The sequence below is a fragment of the Biomphalaria glabrata genome, chromosome 6 (genome assembly GCF_947242115.1).
Source record: "Biomphalaria glabrata chromosome 6, xgBioGlab47.1, whole genome shotgun sequence".
NCBI classification, from domain to species: Eukaryota; Metazoa; Mollusca; class Gastropoda; family Planorbidae; genus Biomphalaria; species Biomphalaria glabrata.
In genome coordinates this window covers 46,278,230-46,301,311 of record NC_074716.1, presented here as the reverse complement: position 1 = coordinate 46,301,311, position 23,082 = coordinate 46,278,230, and the positions used below count along the sequence as shown (strand labels likewise).

General features: G+C 37.9%; 2 protein-coding genes across 5 annotated transcripts in view; one reads left to right on the top strand and one right to left on the bottom strand.

Moving 5' to 3' along the window:
- LOC129926942 (relaxin receptor 1-like) overlaps window positions 1-12,837 on the bottom strand; it is a 30,347-nt gene extending 17,510 nt beyond the window's left edge. The window contains exon 1 of the mRNA XM_056033676.1: window positions 12,628-12,837. The gene's annotated coding sequence lies outside the window, so the exon portion shown is untranslated. The remainder of the gene's footprint in view (window positions 1-12,627) is intronic.
- LOC106078264 (synaptotagmin-7-like) overlaps window positions 1-23,082 on the top strand; it is a 465,097-nt gene that overhangs the window by 70,975 nt on the left and 371,040 nt on the right. The window lies entirely within an intron of this gene.

Sequence of the window (23,082 nt, the reverse complement as noted above, 5' to 3'; positions counted from 1 at the left end):
GTTCAAAGGTCTTCACCGAGACCCGAACTCCAGACATCTTTAAGTCTAGATTCTATGAGTACCTGGAATAAAAGAACTAGAACCCCTGGCTTACCAAACAACTGTGTGAAACGAGAGAGCTCTACCCAAAGATTCCAAAAAAACCATTATCTCACGTCAGTCTAGCCTTGTGTTGGGTTTCAAACTCTAAGCCCGTCATAACCTTCAGGAAATTGAAATCTCTGACTAAATATTCCTTTAAAAAAAAATTAGAGTAAACAGAGTATTTCGAAATCTTGAAACATTTTTCGGTCAAATATCCGTTAATGCATTTTTTTTCGATTCAGTGTTTTATATATAATAGAGTTACAGTTTAAAACAAATACGTAATGAAAGATTTGGTTTGTTGTTTGTACTCATAAATAGGCGTCCTATACAGGGTGGTCCAAAAGTAGGCTATGTGCACATTAAATAAAAGGCTCCTATACAGGGTGGTCCAAAAGTAGGCTATGTGCACATTAAATAAAAGGCTCCTATACAGGGTGGTCCAAAAGTAGGCTATGTGCACATTAAATAAAAGGCTCCTATACAGGGTGGTCCAAAAGTAGGCTATGTGTACATTAAATAATAGGCTCCTATACAGGGTGGTCCAAAAGTAGGCTATGTGTACATTAAATAATAGGCTCCTATACAGGGTGGTCCAAAAGTAGGTTATGTATACATTAAATAATAGGCTCCTATACAGGGTGGTCCAAAAGTAGGCTATGTGTACATTAAATAATAGGCTCCTATACAGGGTGGTCCAAAAGTAGGCTATGTGTACATTAAATAATAGGCTCCTATACAGGGTGGTCCAAAAGTAGGCTATGTGTACATTAAATAATAGGCTCGTTTACAGGGTGATCCAAAAGTAGGCTAAGTGTACATTAAATAATAGGCTCCTATACAGGGTGGTCCAAAAGTAGGCTAAGTGTACATTAAATAATAGGCTCCTATACAGGGTGGTCCAAAAGTAGGCTATGTGTACATTAAATAATAGGCTCGTTTACAGGGTGGTCCAAAAGTAGGCTAAGTGTACATTAAATAATAGGCTCCTATACAGGGTGGTCCAAAAGTAGGCTATGTGTACATTAAATAATAGGCTCGTTTACAGGGTGGTCCAAAAGTAGGTTATGTGTACATTAAATAATAGGCTCCTATACAGGGTGGTCTAAAAGTAGGCTATGTGTACATTAAATAATTGGCTCGTATACAGGGTGGTCCAAAACAAGGGTATGTGTACATTAAATAATACGCTCATATACAGGTTGTCTTAAAGTAGGCTATGTGTACATTAAATAATAGGCTCGTATATAGGGTGGTCCAAAAGTAGGCTATGTGTACATTAAATAATACGCTCATATACAGAGTGGTCCAAAAGTAGGCTATGTGTACATTAAATAATTGGCTCATATACAGGGTGGTTCAATAGTAGTTTATGTGTATATTAAATAATTGGCTCATATACAGGATGGTTCAAAAGTAGTTTATGTGTACATTAAATAATTGGCTCATATACAGGGTGCTTCAAAAGTAGTTTATGTGTACATTAAACAATTGGCTCATATACATGGTGGTTCAAAAGTAGACTATGTGAACATTAAATAATAGGCTCATATACAGGGTGGTCCAAAAGTAGGCTATGTGTACATTAAATAATATAATTCGTTTGGATTTATACTAGATATTATTTTTCTTAACACATTTATTACAATGATCATTAAATGTTAGTGTGGACACTATAAAACCTTTAACTTGATAATGCAATGAATGTGTCAGCTATTTACCTTGTAGCACCAAAGACAGATATACGTGTTGGCTGTCCAACTACCATCTATGTTATAAAAAAGTAAAGTTCCCTTTCTGACTTTGAGGTCTAAAGGCCAGATGATGTAAACTTGTAAAGGTCATCTGTTTCTGTGGCTCACGGTTAATCGAGGGTGTCATGTGGCCAACACAACGACCAACCTCTTTTAATTTTTCTTTTACTGATGTCAAAGGCAAACTAAAGATCCTGAAATTAAAAATATCAGTCTTCACCAGGATTCGATCCCGGGTCCTACGTTTCGGAAGCCAAGCGCTTTACCACTCAGCCACAGCGCCTCATATCTATGTTATAAGACGTTAAATTTTGAGCCTCATACAGGACATTAACTATCGATAATGTACTATTTAAGGCAGCGGTTCTCAACCTTTTAAGCTCGGCGACCCTTTTTACAATATCCCACTCTGTCGCGACCCCCTCCCATACACACACATGCAGCAATAGAAAAATAGACAATAACAATCCTTATTTTTGATGGTGTTAGGCGACCCCTGGCAAATCGTCAATCGACCCCCAAAGGGGTCGCGTCACTGAGAACCCCTGACTTAAAGTGCAGATTTACAGTGTTTCAGTCTTAGACCAATCAAGACTCCAGATTCAATTAGTCAACACCTCAAAGTGTATAAATGCGCAATAGTAATGTAGATGTCCAATCTACTTCTACCGTAGTTAAGAAACAGCAGTTAGTACTTAAAAGAATAAATGTTAAATGTATAGTATTTCTAATTCATTCAGAGTAAATACAAATGATATTAAAGCGTCATTGTTAGATCTTATCTTCCTATCTTATAAATTACAGACGTTCATACAAAATAAGATGATTGCTGGTATCTATGCGCTTATTTAGTCATGCATGTTAATGAGAGACTTAACCCTACAAAGTCATTGGTTTTTCAGGCTGTTTGCGATCCGTCCCATGCTTTAGTGGCAACAGGAAAGAAAGAGTACTTCTACAAATTTGACCAAGTCACAGTGAATAAAATAGTTTATACTAGAAGGTACTAAAAATACAAACCAATGATCTACATTTATATTCATCCCGCACTGAAAATCTTGTGTCAGTGTTGACTACTTAATCGTTTAGTCTTCAATCCGATGTAAGTTTGGTCACATGAGGATTGTTTTAGAATGAATTATGTTTGGCTTTGTCTCTCACAACGCGGAAGTCTGGCCACAGTGATGCCTCAACTAAACGAGACAGTCAAATATTTGTTGTAGTTTTAATTTCTCAGTGACCAGGAACCAGGACATAAGAAATATTTTACGAGAGATCAATGTCAGTATTGTGTTATGAGATACAATCGTACTTTAAACTATGATTATTCTTCAATTTCTTTTTTTTTTTTTGGTTCTATTTATAATGTATCTCCTTGTTAAAGTACACTCAATAAATACAACAATTATGTTATGAAATACGCATTGTGTAAGTATCAGTTGATGAAACAAATAAATATGAGTCTAGAAGTTACTTTTTATGAAAATTTTATCAAAATAATTTGGGAATTTTAACATAGGTACCACCGAAGATAGAGTATTTTTAAAAATTGCTTTGAACAGTGCATCTTAAAATATGTTCGGTGCGCTCTGGTCTAATATATTTTCTAAAGAGATGATGTGAAGGTCATCTGTTTCTGTCTTACGGTTAACGAGGGTGTCATGTGGCCAGCACAACGACCAAGCCTTTACTTTTCCGCAACTAATGTCAGGTACCCATTACAGCTGGGTGGACTCTGAGGTGCGTAAAAATCCCGAGATAAAAAATCTTCACTAGGATTCGAACCCGCTTTACCACTCAGCCACTACGCCTCTCTTTTAAATAAGGCAAAAAAAAAAAAAAAAAAAAAGGTGTATTACTGCGTTTTTGTGACGTTTTTTTTTAGAATGATACACTGGAGTAATACAATATTTAATTGATTAAATGTAAAATTTGCCAACTCTATCAACAGAATCAGAATATAAATCTAAACTTTGAAATGTATTGGGCATCACAGTGGTAGATAGACCTACTATATAGAACTCTGTATTTAAAATAATAAACTGGCAAAATGAGCCTTAACTGATTATATGGCTTGATCAAACTTGACACGGATATCTATCTATCTATCTATCTATCTATCTATCTATCTATCTATCTATCTATCTATCTATCTTTTGACAAATATCTTTCAAAAAAATTCTATCCAAATTCTTTAAACATTTTTTTTTCGAATATTCTTCCCTGCCAGCCAATGTATTTGTTTACTAGGACAAAGTCTTCACTTGAAGATTCTCTGGTCCTCGACAATATACATTATGTTTACCTACTTTGCTAACTTCAGTGAGTGACCATATAAGGGTCGAGCTTGCGTCCATCTATGACCCTTTGATTTGATCCAAAGACCAGGAGTTAGAGATGGCTCTTCACTGTGTCCTCTGTCTGGAGATTTCCCATCAACTAGATTATCATTAAATCACATCCGTTGTTTTGAGGCACGACTCTCGAAGCCAAACCTGGGTTCCCGCCATTCAAGCTAGGCCGGAGGCCGAGCCCACGAGGGGTTCCAACGTAATCCTTAAATGTATCCCACGTAAGGGCCATCACCACCTGAATGACTTTTCAAAGCCAGCCTCCTCTAACAGACGTTTCCGCGGGGATGCCATGATTAGACCTGGACTAATCTGACTTCTGGTTCGAGTGTGCGATCGAACGTGAAAAGTCATACAAGCGCATCAGACCTGTTACGTGGCAAAGAGCTGTTGGAATCCACTGACCACAGGTCACCACGTCACAGGTCAGTGTTCAGGTCTACTATAACGGTTGGACTGAACTGAACAGATGGTATATTCATTTCATATTTCAAGAAGATTTTGTGGTCGACATTCTGTAAAAACATTTTTTTTCCTCTTTACGTTCCAGAAAACATATTAGGTATTAACTTGACCAATAATTAGCAGCAGCGGCTTTATACAATGTAATTAGCGCCACGGAACATTGTTCTCAATAGAAGAAATCAATATCAAATTAATTTAAGGAAAACGGTTCAAAGACCAACAACCAATAATGGGAGAGAAATCAATTTGATGACATCAGACAATTTCGGATTTTTTAACGCATAAAAAAACACGAATAAACATTCTTGAAAACTTTACAAACACGAGCCTCGTATTGAAATCCAAAGGGAGATACGGATGATTGGTCGACCTACTTTAGATTTCCCTTTCTATATTCTGTCATTTACGATGTCAGAGGTCAAAGTGAGGCTCAGTTCGTTTAGTTTGTTACATGATCTCAGTAGTTCCAGAAGTTAACTCTCTCTCTCTCTCTCTCCAAATTAACATATTGTTGATTTGACCTCATTAAATTAAATTTATGTTTGGTTTTATAAACTTTAATTTGTGTTTTATAAAAGGGCACGCATTCTCCTATAATTCTACACCAAATGTAACGTTTTCTGATTACAAACAAAAATGTTATTGGAGTTTAATCATAACAGGGTAGAATGTACAAATGTGAAAAATGAACACATCTGTCAGAACGTGGACAAATAATTCCGGAGATAAAGAGTTAATTTATACTTACAAATGTGTAATGTATGAAGGGGCTCTAGTGGAAACTAACAGAACTCATTTCTGTCGGACGGTGTCTGATAGTAATGTGATAATGTCGTAAAGTCTGCTTGATAGCGTCAGATTGTATGATGGTGTTAAAGAATCCGTGTGATGGTGTCTGACAGTCTGTGTGATGGTGTCTGACAGTCTGTGTGATGGTAGCGTACAGTCCATGCCCCGGCCTCCTGCTAAAAACTCAACAGACTTAAAGCAATGGGAAATATAAGCTTAGGTTTCGCACAACATCTGTACTCTTGGCTACTATCTCCCCCCCCCCCCACACCCCGAAAAAAAAACAACAGAAAAAGAAACCCTCCCAAAAAAAAAACTTTCTCTAGATTTTCCAGTGTATTAGACCGAGACCATTCGTTTAAGAAGGCCTCACCACTGACCTGTGATATCGCAGCCTGTGGACTGTGAAGACGAAATGGTCCTTGCCACGTTGTACAAGTCTGTGACTGCCCACATGTTGTGACGTTGCAGGTCAGGGTTAAGGCCTTCTGTAACGAATGAACTTGAATACACTCGGCACCAGAAATATAAATGGGCCTCAGGCTACTTGGTACGTGTGGTCCTCTTTGCCTTTTCTCTTTCTTCTTCCTCTTCCCAACAGGGCCGGATATACAAATAGGCATCACAACCCATAGCGTAGGGCCCCCGAGAAGTATTTAGAACTGACATACAACTTATAGAGTAAGTAAGTTCCCCTTGGAGATCCTGTCCCTCAATAGGGCAGATGATGTAACATTGATTTGTTGCCACGGTCAACGGGGGTGTCACGTGGTCTGCACAATAACCAAGCTCCTTTAATTTTCCCAACTAATGTCAAGTACCCATTGAAGCTGGGTTCGAACCCAGGACCCCCGGTTCGGAAGCAAAGCACTTTACCGCCTCCATATAACTTCTAAAGGCCCCAAAAGGGCCAAAATAAACTTCAAATATATATACAAGATGCATATGTAAAAAAGGCCCCCTTAAACTTCAAATATATATACAAGATGCATATGTAAAAAAGGCCCCCTTGATTTGGGTTCCGTGAAAGTCCTGTCCCCCCCCCCCCCGGCCCAAACAGACGGGGCGCGGGTCTGCAAGTTATAAAAATGTACCTTCTATTAAATCAATATCATTTGATCGATCCACAAATACGCGTGCTGAACTTTATATTGCTAATTAGTCATAATCAGTCAGAGTGTAGTATCAAGCCTGTCATTACCTTTATATCTTCACCATCCCCACACTTAAATAGAACCAAGCCTCAACTTTTCAACTCTTCTTTTCCTTTCACCAAACCTCAAGACTGATATCAAACGGCGGGGCGATACGTAATCGGATTCGAGCTTCCGTGCAATGTGGACAGAGCTGAACCTGTCCACGGGCGACTACTCCGATTGATAGATCCTCGCGATACTGTCATAATTGAAGACAACGCTTGACATTGTCAGGACTGCTTCATGATCTCCTCGGTCTGGTTTTGTTACCAGTGGTTCTAATTCTGTTAACAGTGTTTCGATTTCTGTTACCCGCGGTTCTAATTATGTCACATATTATTCACATTCTGTTACCGTGACTCTGATTCTGTACCAGTGGTTCTAATTCTGTATCCAATGGTTCTGATTCTGCTACCAATGGTTCTAATTATGTCCCCAGTGGTTCGAATTTTGTTTTGGTGGTTTAAATTCTGTTACCAGCGGTTCTTATTATGTCAACAGTGGCTCGAATTCTGTTACGAGTGGTCTGAATTCTGTTACCAGAGGTTATAATTCTGTTAACAGTTATTCTAATTATGTTACCAGTGGTTCAAATTCTGTTATCAGTGGTTTAAATTCTGTTATCAGTGGTTCTAATTCTGTTGCCTGTAGAAACTCAAACTTATGTAAATGATCTTCTATTTCCACTTCTGCCGATGTTCTTTCGAATGAAGTGAAATACTATGCAAGACGGATTAGTTGTTTGTTATGCGCTCTGGACTGCCGTTCGATGGTCTCGCTGTTCCCTGGTTCGAACCCTCCTAGATGCCATCTCCTGCTGTCAGGTTGGGTTAGAATGCTAAAATCTTCAAATTTGAACATCTAAATGCCCATTTTTTTTTTCATTGAAGAACATCCTAAGTTCTTTAAAACCTTATTAGATAAACGTGGCCCCAAGAAAAACATAGACTCTAGAAGTTTGGTAAACACGTTGTTTTTTCCTCACTATAACAGCTTCGAATTTCATCACACTGTTGTTACATCTAACTGTTACTGAAAGATGGCGAAGTTGTAAAACACTATATTCCCAAACCAAGGGGTTACGAGTTCGAATCTCGATGAAAACTGTTTTTGTTATAATTTCGGGACTCTCTTGAGTTCCTGAGCCCACCCAACGTTTATGAATACCTGACATTCAATGGGAAAGTTAAGGCGCTTGATCGCTTTGCTGGTAACAGGCAATATGACACAGAGAGACAGATGAGCTTGGCATCTTGACTCGTCGATTGATTTTATTTGCCTTCAAAGAAGAATCATTTTTATATCCGGAGATCCTGGGGTTACCAAGTCAGAGTCGATTCGAAATTACGAGGACTTTGTGGAGCCCTATTTTGGAGAGACACTCCTGTCCAATTCAATCAGAGCACACTTATAACCTTAAAGAACACAGTAAGAAACAAATAGTCTAAGCCCTTTAACTCTTTCTCTCCTAACTGACGATACCAGCGTTGATTCCACCAGAATGTTGTAAATAATTACGGAGAGAAAGAGTTAAGTACTAGGACACATTCGCCAAGCCTTATACAAAAATTGAACTTGCGCTTTCTAAAACGAGCAGTCCACATTACATGTTCCGTTGCTAAATTTATTTAATTATTTTTGTTTACACCAAAAACCAAAAAAAAAAATATTTACTTCATGAATCTAAAAATAGAACACGTCTATAGCTAACGCTAGGAAGGAGTTTAAAATCTAAAAATAGCGCTAATTGTACTTTAATCCACGTAGCCAGGGGCTAAGACTGAAAGCTGTCAATAGATCGGGAAATGTCGTGTTTGGGTGGTCGAGAAATGTTCAAAGGCGTTCTGTATAAAAAGGAAATAATGGATCAAATACGATCTGTGACGACAGTAGTTTTTTTTTTTAAATAAGACACGTTATATTAAAGTTATATCAAAGTTATAATTGTTTTGTATTGGGGATTTTCATGCTGAATTTTAAATACAGCATTCTTTTTTTTCGGTTGAATTGCCCATTTCTCTCAACAATAATTTCACCGAAGAAATCTGGTCACATAAAAAAAAAAGGAAAAAAAAAGGAGGGGGGGGGGTTTTCAAGTAAAATCATGTAAAAAGTCAATTGTGTTCTCAATCTCAGTTTCTCGAGTCTCATTGTTTTTTTAAGTTCCTCCATACAAGATACAAGATTGTAGATCTATCGGAAAAGTTGGAATCGTCAGAAAGTCAATCTCATTGTGACTCTAATATTATACCATTATGTTACGTGATGTACGCGTCAATGTCTCACGAGATGATTAATCAAGTTTATACTTGCACGTTGATTTTGAGCATGGTTTCGAGGAAGAAACGGGAAATAATCATTAGTGTTACAATTAGTTGTGACGATGTTAAAAATAGAATAATTGTTCCTTTCTCTTATGTTGGAGTAACTAATTGTTGAGGGTATAGGTCGAAGGGAAAATAATAAGCGGGGCTGGTCAAAGTCGTTTCAAAGTACAGGTTAAAAGGTCAAAGTCGTTTCAAAGTACAGATCGAAAGGTCAAAGTAGTCTTAAAGTACATGTTTAAAGGTCAAAGTCGACTCAAAGTACAGGTTAAAAGGTCAAAGTCGTTTCACAGTACAGGTTAAAAGGTCATTGTCGTTTCAAATTTCAGTTTAAATATACTTTTGTGAATCTATTATTGAAATGAAGTGATATTATGTTTACAGTGTGTTTCATTTTTTCGTGATTTCTACTTGGAAATTTTTTTTTATTTCATAAAGAGGAGTATGTTTATTTTTTCACCTAGACAGTATCTCTGGCAACACAGTGAAGTTTGGGTCATCAGATTCTGAAACTAGCAAGAATTCTGAGACTAGCAAGAATTCTGAGACTAGCAAGAATTCTGAGACTAGCAAAGAATTCTGAGACTAACAAGAATTCTGAGACTAGCAAGAATTCTGAGACTAGCAAGAAGTACTAACCACCCAATTCTATTGTTACAGCTTGTAACTATTCGTCAATGTCCAAGACAACAAAAACAGTTTCAGCATGTGTGCAGATTGAATGTTTCTCAACATCTGTAGGCATGATCTCATGTAGGCATGATCTCATGTAGGCATGATCTCAAGTAGGCTTGATCTCATGTAGGCATTAAATCAAGAAAGCATAATCTTAAGAAAGCATGATCTCATGAAGGCATGATCTCATGTAGGCATTATGCCATGTAGGCATTATCTCATGTAGGCATGATCTCATATATGTATGATCTCATGTAGGCATGATCTCATGTAGGCATGATATCATGTATGTATGATCTCATGTAGGCTTGATCTCATGTAGGCATTAAATCAAGAAAGCATAATCTTAAGAAAGCATGATCTCATGAAGGCATGATCTCATGTAGGCATTATGCCATGTAGGCATTATCTCATGTAGGCATGTTTCTCATGTAGGCGTGATCTCATGAAGGCTTAATCTCATGAAGGTATTGCCTCATGTAGGCATGATCTCAAGAAGGCGTAATCTCAAGAAAGCATGATCTCCTGAAGACACGCTTCTCATGTAGGCACGATCTCATGAAGACATGTTTCTCATGTAGATTTTTACCTTTACCTTTACCTATCCCTTAGTCTGTTGGACCGTTGGGGCACCAGGCAAGATTTGTCGACCGTCTTTCTCCAGTCTTCTCTTTTTTTTTGCCTTGTTAAGAACCTCTCTCAATGGCAGGCCTGTCCATTCTTTAATGTTGTCCTCTCATCGCTTTTTCTGTCTGCCTCTTCTCATGTAGATATGATCTTATAAAGGCATGATCTCAGGTATGATCTCATATAGGCATGATCTCATGAAGGCAAGATCTGAAGTAGGCATTCTCACGTAGGTATGATTTCAAGTAGGCACGATCTCAAGTAGGCATGATCTCATGTAGGCATGATCTCCTTTTCTTAAAAGATGAGATACCTAACTTGGAATCTTCAATGAAGTCGATGCACTCGAGCGTGCCCAGGCTGTCGTCAAACTGTTGGCTGAGGCCTATGTCCTGCATTCGAGCGTTCCCCGGCTGTCGTCAAACTGTTGGCTGAGGCCTATGTCCTGCACTCGAGCGTTCCCAAGCTGTCGTCAAACTGTTGGCTGAGGCCTATGTCCTGCATTCGAGCGTTCCCAGGCTGTCGTCAAACTGTTGGCTGAGGCCTATGTCCTGCATTCGAGCGTTCCCAGGCTGTCGTCAAACTGTTGGCTGAGGCCTATGTCCTGCATTCGAGCGTTCCCAGGCTGTCGTCAAACTGTTGGCTGAGGCCTATGTCCTGCACTTGAGCGTTCCCAGGCTGTCGTCAAACTGTTGGCTGAGGCCTATGTCCTGCACTTGAGCGTTCCCAGGCTGTCGTCAAACTGTTGGCTGAGGCCTATGTCCTGCACTCGAGCGTTCCCAGGCTGTCGTCAAACTGTTGGCTGAGGCCTATGTCCTGCATTCGAGCGTTCCCCGGCTGTCGTCAAACTGTTGGCTGAGGCCTATGTCCTGCATTCGAGCGTTCCCAGGCTGTCGTCAAACTGTTGGCTGAGGCCTATGTCCTGCACTCGAGCGTTCCCAAGCTGTCGTCAAACTGTTGGCTGAGGCCTATGTCCTGCATTCGAGCGTTCCCAGGCTGTCGTCAAACTGTTGGCTGAGGCCTATGTCCTGCACTCGAGCGTTCCCAAGCTGTCGTCAAACTGTTGGCTGAGGCCTATGTCCTGCATTCGAGCGTTCCCAGGCTGTCGTCAAACTGTTGGCTGAGGCCTATGTCCTGCACTTGAGCGTTCCCAGGCTGTCGTCAAACTGTTGGCTGAGGCCTATGTCCTGCACTCGAGCGTTCCCAGGCTGTCGTCAAACTGTTGGCTGAGGCCTATGTCCTGCATTCGAGCGTTCCCCGGCTGTCGTCAAACTGTTGGCTGAGGCCTATGTCCTGCATTCGAGCGTTCCCAGGCTGTCGTCAAACTGTTGGCTGAGGCCTATGTCCTGCACTCGAGCGTTCCCAAGCTGTCGTCAAACTGTTGGCTGAGGCCTATGTCCTGCACTCGAGCGTTCCCAAGCTGTCGTCAAACTGTTGGCTGAGGCCTATGTCCTGCACTTGAGCGTTCCCAGGCTGTCGTCAAACTGTTGGCTGAGGCCTATGTCCTGCACTTGAGCGTTCCCAGGTTGTCGTCAAACTGTTGGCTGAGGCCTATGTCCTGCACTCGAGCGTTCCCAGGCTGTCGTCAAACTGTTGGCTGAGGCCTATGTCCTGCATTCGAGCGTTCCCCGGCTGTCGTCAAACTGTTGGCTGAGGCCTATGTCCTGCATTCGAGCGTTCCCAGGCTGTCGTCAAACTGTTGGCTGAGGCCTATGTCCTGCACTCGAGCGTTCCCAAGCTGTCGTCAAACTGTTGGCTGAGGCCTATGTCCTGCACTCGAGCGTTCCCAAGCTGTCGTCAAACTGTTGGCTGAGGCCTATGTCCTGCACTTGTTCTTGTTCTTGTAAATCCTTTTTCATCGTTACAGATTTCAAATTACATTGCAAAGTACACACAACAGCAAACATTTGAAAGTATCTCCGGAACACGTCCCGTTTGTTCCTCGCGAGCAACATTAACAGAACTTTTCAGCACTTTTTCCATTCCTACTATTGACTTTCTTTCTTCATGCAAAAAGATCAAACAGTTATTCGTCAATAAAGATCGGTTTGGGGTGGGCTTAGGTCCCATCATTAGAATCTTCTAATAAAATAAATACCCTCAGTCATTTTGATGGTAGCTTTTTTTCTATACGAAATGACTGGCGCTTTTGTTTTATCTTTACTTTTCTGGAAATTTCGACAATTATATTGGATAAATTGTGGGACATTTGTTATTATAATCGCAAAACACGTTGGCGTTCATATAAGAAATGCTACTTGAAAACATTAGCAACAAAATAATATTTAATAGAAATACCAACTAAAAGAAAATAATCTGTAAATATTTAAATAATAATAATAATAATAATAATAATAATTACGAGAAGCATATCCTGAAACTCAATGTTGTCGACAAATGCCGAAAATGTGAAAATGTGGGCGAGTCGATTGAACACATTATGGCAGGATGTCCAGCCCTATCAGAATCAGCCTACCTAGGTCGCCATAACCAAGTTGCAAAGTTAATACACCAACACCTGGCTTTGACACACAATTTGATCGGTAAGGACACTCCTTATATAAATACTCTCCACAAGAGGTTCTCGAGTCTACTGAACATCTGCTGTACTGGGATAGGCCTATTCTGACCGACAAAACGGTAGATTTCAATCGCCCGGACCTGCTGTTCATCGATAAAAAAGAAAAAAACCGCTACCATTATCGATATCGCCGTACCACTGTCTCATAATTTAAGAAAAACTGAGATAGAAAAACAAAGAAAATATGGGAACCTGGGCTTGGAGATTAAGCGTCTATGGAAATTGTCCAAAATAACAATATACCCCATTGTTATATCAACCGAGGGGATAATAACAACTGACCTCACAGACACCTTCACGGCCCTTAACATTCCTAGGAACATCCTCGTTGCCTGTCAGAGGGCGGTACTGCTGCAGACCTGCCACATCACCAGAAAATTCCTCAGTGGAAACTGTTAAAGGGACTACGATGAATTTTGTTTCTCTTTAGCGAAACTCGACCCTGGCAGCGCCAGAGAATGACTACTCGTTCATTTCTAACATAATAATAATAATAATAACCCAGAGTGTATTTCTTTAGAACACACAAGGGCAGACAACAAATTAGCGATCCAAAAATATACATTCACCTTTACCCCTTATTTCCCTTTGCCCCGGGACCGTTTTTTTTTTTGAAAGCTAAAACAAGATAAAGTAAATGTAATAAGACGTCCCTGTAAGATCCTGGTCTAACCAATTATAAGCAAGTTCCATAAGCCAGGGATGTTTCTAATAAGCCTGATTAGTTTAGCCGGGCAGTTGTCTTTCCATTTTCCCGCCTTCCACTCTCCTTAATGGAACAGACGAAAAAAAAATTACTTTTTTTTTCAGGTCTGTCTGTCTGTCTGACTATTGAGAATCGAACTCCCGGGTTTCACGCTTTGAGCTAATCAATTTAATCCATTTTAAAATGTGGACAGATGTAAAAGAGAAATGAAATTTGGGCTTGACTGTATAGCTTTAAATCTGAAATGTCTCAAAACGCTGTGACTTTTTGGTATTGATTCGACCTGTATGGGAGCTATGAGGCACTACGCCAAACTGCAGAGTTTCTCGCCAAGGCTCTACGGGAGGATTGGCCCTTCCAGCCTTGCTACCAAACGTAGTTCATCTCAGGTATTGATTCCAATCAAGGGTTAGATGCTAAATAATAGAGCGATATTTATGGTAGATTTTCATACATGGCGGCATAATTTTTTTTTCTACACCAATAGTAGAGAAACCTCAAGGTGACAGACCGGCAGTGGACTAGATATAAGTAGATTGTGATGAGTAGTGTGTCTGGTCTGGCGATAATTATTTACCCAATGAATTAGCACTTTTTTTTTTCTTTTTTTGTCTTTTATTCATCCATGTTATTGACTGGAAATATTCAGAACAGAATTATTCAGTTTCATAAAGTCCTACACACACAGATGACGGTCTCGTCATAAGTAAATCAAATAGATCAGATATTTACAGCAACATCAGGTGATATCAGTTGGTCTAGCTCCTAGCACACAGTAACACTATTATTATAGCAACACACAGTAATACATTACATCGAACACAGTAACCTTTTGTTTATAATTACTCATATTTTTTTAAGGAATTTTTTCTTTATGAGTAGAAGAGATTAACGCACTTTTGTAATTTTAGAACAAAGCGCAAGTGGTCTTGGGAGTAAAAATTTTTTATGTTTATACATATTTATAATTCAACAATACGGTAAATAAATTGGTGTATATAATTTATATAAAGTTTTCTTCTTGATATTGTATTCTTGACTTTATATTAAAAAAAAACAACAAAAAAACAATAGCTTTTTTTAATGAAATGTTTAATTAAGTCGAAAGTTAGTTTAAACAGTTTCAGACCTCAACGTAACTAGAAAACAAATATTTAAAAAATAATTATTAAAAACAAAGTTTACATTTAGTGTACGTGTATTCAATTAGTTTGGATCAGTCATGTAATCAAATTTGTAATAGATCTAGATCTAGTGCAACAAAAATAAATCTGTGCCCTTTAAATATTTTTAGTGATTGTTTTTTGTTTAGCGCAATTTCATGCTTTTTGTTTTCTCAATGCGCTATGATCCCTTTTGAACAAGGGATGGGGAAGAAATGTGTAGGTATCTTGTGAACGTTACCGTGAACGCTTTTTAAATGCATGTCTAAAAAAAAAGTTGAAGAACCTTAGTTCGATCTCGAGGTTTCATTCTTTCAAGCCTCCTCGCGCGGACATAATAACCGTTAGCCAGCGATGTGCTTTTGAAAATAGAAGGCTGTATAATTATGTATTATTAGTCTCAAACTTTAAAGCGGCGACCTATTTCGCTCTACAAAGTATAAAGAGGACTAATTCAACTTATACCACAACATTAGTTAAGTACATTTTCTTCCCCTTGTTCGGTACCAAACAAATAATTAGTTACGAATAGTTAAATAACAAATTAGTTATTTTTTAATTATTATTACATATATATATATATATAATTTTACTCCCGCAGTTGGCAAGCATTTGAGAGAGTTGTGTTTTGTAAAATTAAACAAAAAATCAATTAAAAAACCCCACAAAAAAACAGTTCAGTGCTGTAACTGATGGTAGGCCCTATTTTGCAAACGTTTAATCTATTTTTGTAAATCTAAAGAATGTACTTTACACGTATGTATTTGTATAAATTTTAAATACATTTTGTAGGGAGAAGTATTTATTGTGAGATAGTATTACTAAGTGTAGTCTGTTTACGATTGGTGAATGAGGTCCATTCAATTTATTAAATACGTTTATGTGATTGAAATAGTTTTACGATAAATTAATATAATATATTGATATTTATTATAACACTATTTGAATAAAAAAAAACGCTTTCATACTAGACATTCTTGCTGTACAATACTCTATGTAACATACATTCTTGAGCACTAATTCGCACAATTCATAATACATATTTTTATAGTGTTGTTGTTTTTTTTTTTTTAAATAATCAAAAATATGTATAAATACATTATTATTAATAACTAGCATTACACACCAGCTACCCCTGTTGCTTTGTTTCTAGGCTATATATTGTTTTTTTTTTATTAGAACCCCCTACCCGCCTCTCAGTTTTGCACGTTTACTAAAACAACATTTGAACGTGCCTAGTAACAGAAGAAACTTTTTTCCCAACAATATACACCAACCGGCAATTTTCTGGGAAGATCGATAGAGCCGTTTTCGAGATACCTGTCCACCCACTTTTTTGAGCCAACCCAGATTCCAGGAAAATACTTTTTTTTTAAAAAGATACCTCAATTTTTGCTCATGCCATTTGCAAGCCATTTACATTCTTAGAATGCTTGGGCATATGCCCTTCTCTCCCCCCCCCCTCTTTTCCCTCTTTTGGTTTTTCTCCTCTTTTTTCCCTCTTCTCTTTTTTTTTTCTCTTTTCTTTTTTTTTTTGTTTCTTTTTTCCTGTTTTGTTTTTTTTCATCTTATTTTTTCCCTTTTCTTTTTTTTCTCTGTCTTGTTTCCTTTTTTTCATTTTCCCCTTTTTCTGGGCCCTGCCGCATGAGCAAGTTCTTGCTTCTTTTTTTTGGGGGGAACTTTTTTTGAGTGTGTTCGAAATGCGGGTACTAATTAACTAATTATGATAGAAATAAAAAATCTATCAAGCTAGAAATCACATAATCAAACAATGCAGTGATAAAATGCAACATTAAAGGCATTACATCATTTCAGCAGTCGTAATCTTATTTCATCCTTCGTTGTCAATTTCTTAAAAGATCCTATCTTCTTATCTTATATAATACAGACGTTACTTCAAAAAAGAAGATGATTACGTCTTACGCGTCATGCATTTAGTCATGCATATTAACCAATGACTTAAATTCTGCCAAGTCACTGGTTTTCTTGGCTAGCTCAGGACTTGGGGACTTAAGATAAAGGCTAGTCATAACTAGCTAAATAATAATAAAAATAACAATAATAGTAAAAAAAGAAGCAAATCCTCATTAACAAATATTAAAGCATCTTTATCACAATCTTTCCTTATATATCTCCTTTTCATAATTAAAAAAAGTAGAAGTAAAGGTTCCCCTTTCAGACCTTGTGGTCTATAGGGCAGATGATGTAAAGGTCATCTGTTTTTGTGGCCTACGGTTAACATGGGTGTCATATGGCCAGCGCAACGACCAACCGCCTTTACTTTTCCCTAACTAATGTCAGGTACCCATTAGAGCTGGGTGCACTCAGAGGCGCCCGAAGATCCCGAAATTAAAAATCCAAGTCTTCACCAAGGTTCGAACCCAGGTTTCCGGTTTGGAAGTCAAGCGCTTTACCGCGCCTCCCTTTTCATAATACTTACACGTCTTTCCAGCATCCACAAAGATATTATCATTTGTCTTTTTTAGGAAACTTCAGCATTTGTAAATAAAGTAAAATTGCCCTTTCAGACCTTTTGGTCGACAGGGAAGATAATGTAAATGGCATCTGTTTCTGTGTACTGTGGTTAACGAGGGTGTCACGTGACCAGCACAACGACCAAGCGCCTTTACTTTTCCCCAACTAATGTCAGGTACTCATTAGAGCTGGGTGCCCGAGGATCCCGAAATTTAAGGTCCCAGTCAGCATTTATGCTATTCATTATCACCCCTTTCGTCATAGGAATCCTTGGGACCTTGCCTCTCTATGGTTGTTTCTTTTAACTCTTATATTGGGCCTTTTTTTGTAAATATAATTGTTTATTATTAACAGTTGTCGTATTATTATTTAAGATTATTATCGGCCAACGATGTAGCGTAAACAAAATGTCATTAACACAATTTTTTAATATTACCATCTTGTTAAATGAATTGGTTTATGTAATTTACATAAAATATACTTTCCTTGACCTTTTAAAAAAATAAAAAAACTATGCCGGTAGTCTGAAAAGTGTCATATCTCACAAAAAAAGGGACAGTACTTTAGAATATAAGACGTCTCTTCTGAAATAAAGATGATCACATCCTTGAACAGACCTCACACAGAACGGCAAGGGAAGGCATCGAGTAGTGCTCGAATCTGGGACCATTGCGACAGTAGTCCAAAGCGCATTCAACACGGCTAGACATCTATCCTTTACAATGTAAAATATGTACCTAATAAATGATAGAAAACATATTGCAACAATAACATATAATAATCTCAAAACACTAATCTAAAATTACTATTAAAGTACTATAAGGTAAATAAAAGTAGCACGGCTGGATTGTAAAAGCGCGGTTTTCGGGATGAGAAATGCTCACGTCTGCAGTATTTGAAGACAGTTCTCTCCTTTCGGGTATCGGTCTGTCAAAATAAATCACACGCATTCGATTATGTCCACCTGTTTTCCCGCCAAAATAGGCAAACAGTGTTATCAAATACTTCAACGGACATTTTGGTGCCTGGGCAATTTTATCCCTCTTCCTCTTTACAACAATGTCGTTAGGGGGAAAGATTTATCGATGGTTCCGTTCCCCTAGTTCCCGCTATAGTTCCCTACGCTTCCCGACCCCCCCCCCACACACACACCAGCGCTGCAAGTCAAATCAAAACGTCTCAGCATGGGGGCCACAAAAACAATTTCACACTAACAGTTGATTGCTTTCACGACGTCTGCTCGTTCATCTAGGGAACTTTCCCAGCAGCGCGCGCTAATCTGTATTAAGAATAGTAGTGGAATTTAAAATGACATTTATGACTGACTCTAAAACAATGGTTCTTAAATTAAGTATAGGGCCCCAAGCTCTGATTTGGCAATAGGCTTTTTTTTTTTTTTTTTAAATCGTAAACTCCCTTAAAGGTCTCCTTGTACTGAGACAAGTTCATGCCGGAAAAAAAAAGTAAAGAAAAACTCCTCCTTCAGACCTTTCAATCTACGGGGCCGATGATCTAGAGATATTCTATTTGACCCACGGTTAACGAGGGTGTCATGTGGCCAGCACAACGAGCAACCGCCTTTACTTTTAAAAATTAAGGAACGGTACCCATTAGAGTAGGGTGGACTCAATGACGTGCTAAAAATACCGAAAATTCAAAATCCTAGTCTTCCCGGGATTCGAACCCGAGACATCTCGGTTTGAAAATAAAGCGTTTTAACCAGTCAGCCATCACGCTTCTAGTTCCTTTCTCTGTATAGCAAAACGGCTTGAAGATGCCTAGTGGCCTACAATAATCATACCACGGTATTCGAGTCATCACAGTGTACAGTTGTATCCGGTTCATTGGTCCGCCGGTTAATAGGACGAGCTCCATATTAGAATCAAATACTAACGTACAAAAACAAATCCTATTATACAGTGGAATCCTGTTAACTGAGCCAACTGGCTATTAGGACTAAAACGATCGCAACTCGGTATGTTCCGATTAAGCGGAATCAAATGTACTTTTAATATATATATTTGATATATAGATATAGATGGGAAGCGCGGTGGCTGAGCGGTAAAGCGCTTGGTGAAGACTGCGATTTTTAATTTCGGAATCTTCGGGCGCCTCTGAGTCCACCCAGCTCTAATGGGTACCTGACATTAGTTGGGGAAAAGTAAAGGCGGTTGGTCGCTGTGCTGGCCACATGAAACCCTTGTTACCCGTAGGCCAGAGAAACAGAGACCTTTTCATCATCTGCCCTATAGACCAGGGGTCGGCAACCTTCAGAGTCGGAAGAGCCAAAAATTAGAATTTACAAAATTTTAAAGTTTTTAAAGAGCCACATTTTTTTTTACCAACAATAAATAGTACTCACACAATATTTAATGAAAAAAAAACGAATATATTTATTTATATATAATCAGTGTTTTTCACTACAAATTAGATAATATACATATGGCATTATTATATAATTATTATTTTTTATTTCAGTATTGTAAAGGTTATATGTGCGTTGACGTAGTATTATAATATTACACATGAGGCTGGTTACTATTAGTGTGTCGCGAATGCGTAGACTGCTGGGTTCGTGCTTCCTGGAGTCACACTTGACACGTGACAGACACAGACATTACAGATTGACTCAAGTTCTCTTTGGCAGACAAATATAATGTTTATTTAATGACGATAATAACAATACTGCACCTTACTGGCAGTTACATCAAGACTTCCGATGTGAAACATAATTACATCCGCATCCGAAGGACTGACAACAGTGAAGGCGCTTGAAACGGGGGAGCTATGTCGTGAAAAGCGAGTGCAAGTGGCTCAGAGATAGAATCGGCGCCTTATTTTCGTTAAACGATTTAAACATGTTTCGATAAAATAAATAATATTTGCGTATGGAACTGAAGAGCCGCAGCTTCACACCCAAAGAGCCATATGTGGCTCGCGAGCCGAAGGCTGCCGACCCCGGCTGTAGACCACAAGGTCTAAAAGGGGAACTTTACTTTTACTTGTCTATAGACATATCTATAAATAGATATAAAGGAACATTAACTCTTTATAGAAATAATGATAATATTAAATGAGAATATGTAGATTTAAGCTGTTAGCTACACCTACAATCCTTTCAAAATATTTAACCGTATTAGTCGCATAACAACTCAAAATGATTGTTCTCGTACTTAAAAGAATATTGTTAATTGTAATTGTTATTAATATAATCTCCTATTGAAAGAAAAATGAAGTTTGTAAATTTCTGAAATTTATTTTATATATCACAGTCAACTTAGCCTATTATACGTATGGTACATACGGAAACCTGTACAAACAATTATTCTGAAAAAAATTCCCCATGGCAATTAAGAAATATAGGCGGCTAGTGACCAACTAAACCAAATGATATGTGATTAAATAAACACGCGTGCTATAGAGAAACCCTAATAAACTTTGTAATATCTAATTTTGTAGAGCGATTCTAATTTTTTGGAGGGGAATGCGAATTTATGTTAGGCTTTTTGTCTATAAAATACTTAAAAAAAGAAGTTTTCATGTACACTAATACTAATACAGGATGCACAGAATTTATTCTATTATACACATTGTTTAACACAAAGGATGAAAAATGGATTAAAAAGAATAAGAAAATGATTTCAAAACGAAATAGTGAAGACATGTTTACTCTTCTTTGCAAAAACTATGGGAAAATCTTATAAAATTGTAATGGATTTAATTTAATATTTTAGCTATTCATCGTTCGTTTGATGTTTGAAATATTCAAAAAGTATCAAAATGATCAAAATTTAGGTAAAGAGATTTCTAAAATCATTGATAGAGTTACATATTTATACAATTTAAATCACTGAGAGAGAGAGAGAGAGAGAGAGAGAGAGAGAGAGAGAGAGGAATAGTGAAAATTAGTGAAAGAGTGAGAGTGTGTGAGAATGGAAAGAGAGCATCTGTTTATTTTGATTTTCCAAGTTTCTTCAATATCCGCGATATGGAGGCCATAAACCGAATGCAAACATCCCGCGAAGTAGCGAATCCGCGAACGATGAAAAGCGAACCAGACAGTGATTACCTAATTTACCTTACCCTCATAATAGATTTATGAGAAATCAAAATTTGAAACTTTTTTTTACAAATCTTAAATCAAGTCTTCTGTCTGTCTGTCTGTCTGTACGTTTGTAAAAGCTATTTCTCCAAATCCCAATCTCAGATCAAGGTGAAATTATGCACGGAACTTAATTTTTTCTGTAAAAAGAAAGTTGATGTGAAGGTTTATTCTAGAATCAGGTCTGGGCTTTATAATTTTGGGTGCCTGTGGAATTAGAAAGTAGAGACCCTGTTGTTGCGATTTGGTTCCACTCTTGCATACTGGGTGAGCGCAGTGAATCAAGCGATTTTCTGCATTCCGAGCTGCAAATTATGCATTATTTAGGCAGAAAAACATTGTAGAATGATTTCGTAATATCATTTGATCATTTTGAAATGTAAAACCAAAGTTTGACGGAGTACAGGTCATAGGATGTATAAAGAAGCCTGGAGAGATACGCGATGGGCCACAATTCAGTTTTGAGCTGAGTACAACCAATGGCTACAGTTAGACTAACATCCATCTCTGTGACTCGGCCTCAGTAAAATAAATCATTCTCTCGGTCTACCTTTTTAAAAATATCAAAACGTCACCCCACCAGCACTATGATGAAACAAAGTACGCTAAAAGCGAAACTTAAATCACTTTTAGCTTCTTATAGCGTTTTACTGGCTAAATCTCTTGACCATAAAAAAACAACAAAAAAAAACAACAACAACACGAGGCTTCCATCACTTCGGGACTGTGTGTGGTGTCACACTTTGCAAAGACTATGTCTGGGACTGCTAGAATCACTGTACTCTTGAACAGAAATAATTTTCAGCCATAGAATTATTATTATATATATATTTTTTTTACAATTCTGAAAATTGAAAAGTTGACCGGAAGGCTATTTTACTCTGAATGTGTGACATTTTAATTTTTCTTGGGAAACGCTTCTTTCCCAGGGGACCTCGACAACGTTATGGAATTTTTGTTTTTTAAATAAATGATTTGACACATTTACAACAGTTTCATAAAGACACTTTTTGGAATAGTTTCAGAAAAAACGTTTTTAGAAAAGTTATATAAAGACATATTTAAAACGGGCTTTAGAAAAATAGATTACAACAGTTTTGTAACAATAATAATGGCAATGGGTGACTGCGGCATTTTACATGACTACAAAGACCCTAATGTGACCTGCATATTTTTCCGCGGTTGTCCACTTTCTTTCAGTCTTCTGCACCTGTCTTTAATAATGGCTTCCTTTTGGGTCTCAAATGTGTGTTCCGCAGCTCTCCAAATGTCATTTCAAAATCTGTCTGCTGTCAGCTACTTTATTCTAGTGAGGGCGAGGTGGCGCCTGAGTGGGTCTTTAAAGTACTTATGGGTGGGCACCTCTGTTGCGCCGTCCTCCTTTCAAACAGTTTTCTAGTAGTCGTGTTTTAATCACCAATTTTCCCTTTGTGTATAGCTTTATTTGCTGTATTAATATTATATTAAATACTTTAATTACTATTATAGATCTAATTATATTTTTTTTAAACCAATATATCTTAATGCATCAACAAATCAAAATTTGTCTCCCTTTTTTATTCAGTCTACAAACCTCGCAAAATCAACTGCAACTAATACCAGTAATTGATCTTGGCAAAGCATTCCATTTATCCTTTTGTAATGATTAAATAAGGGAAATAATACATCGTGTAATCGTGGAAATACCCAAGGGAGGCAAGTATGGTGTACTGTAAAATTAGATTAGGAAGGAGAGATAATCCTCTTCCACCAAGAACCCTATGACGTGACCCTAAGATGAGGTACTTCCT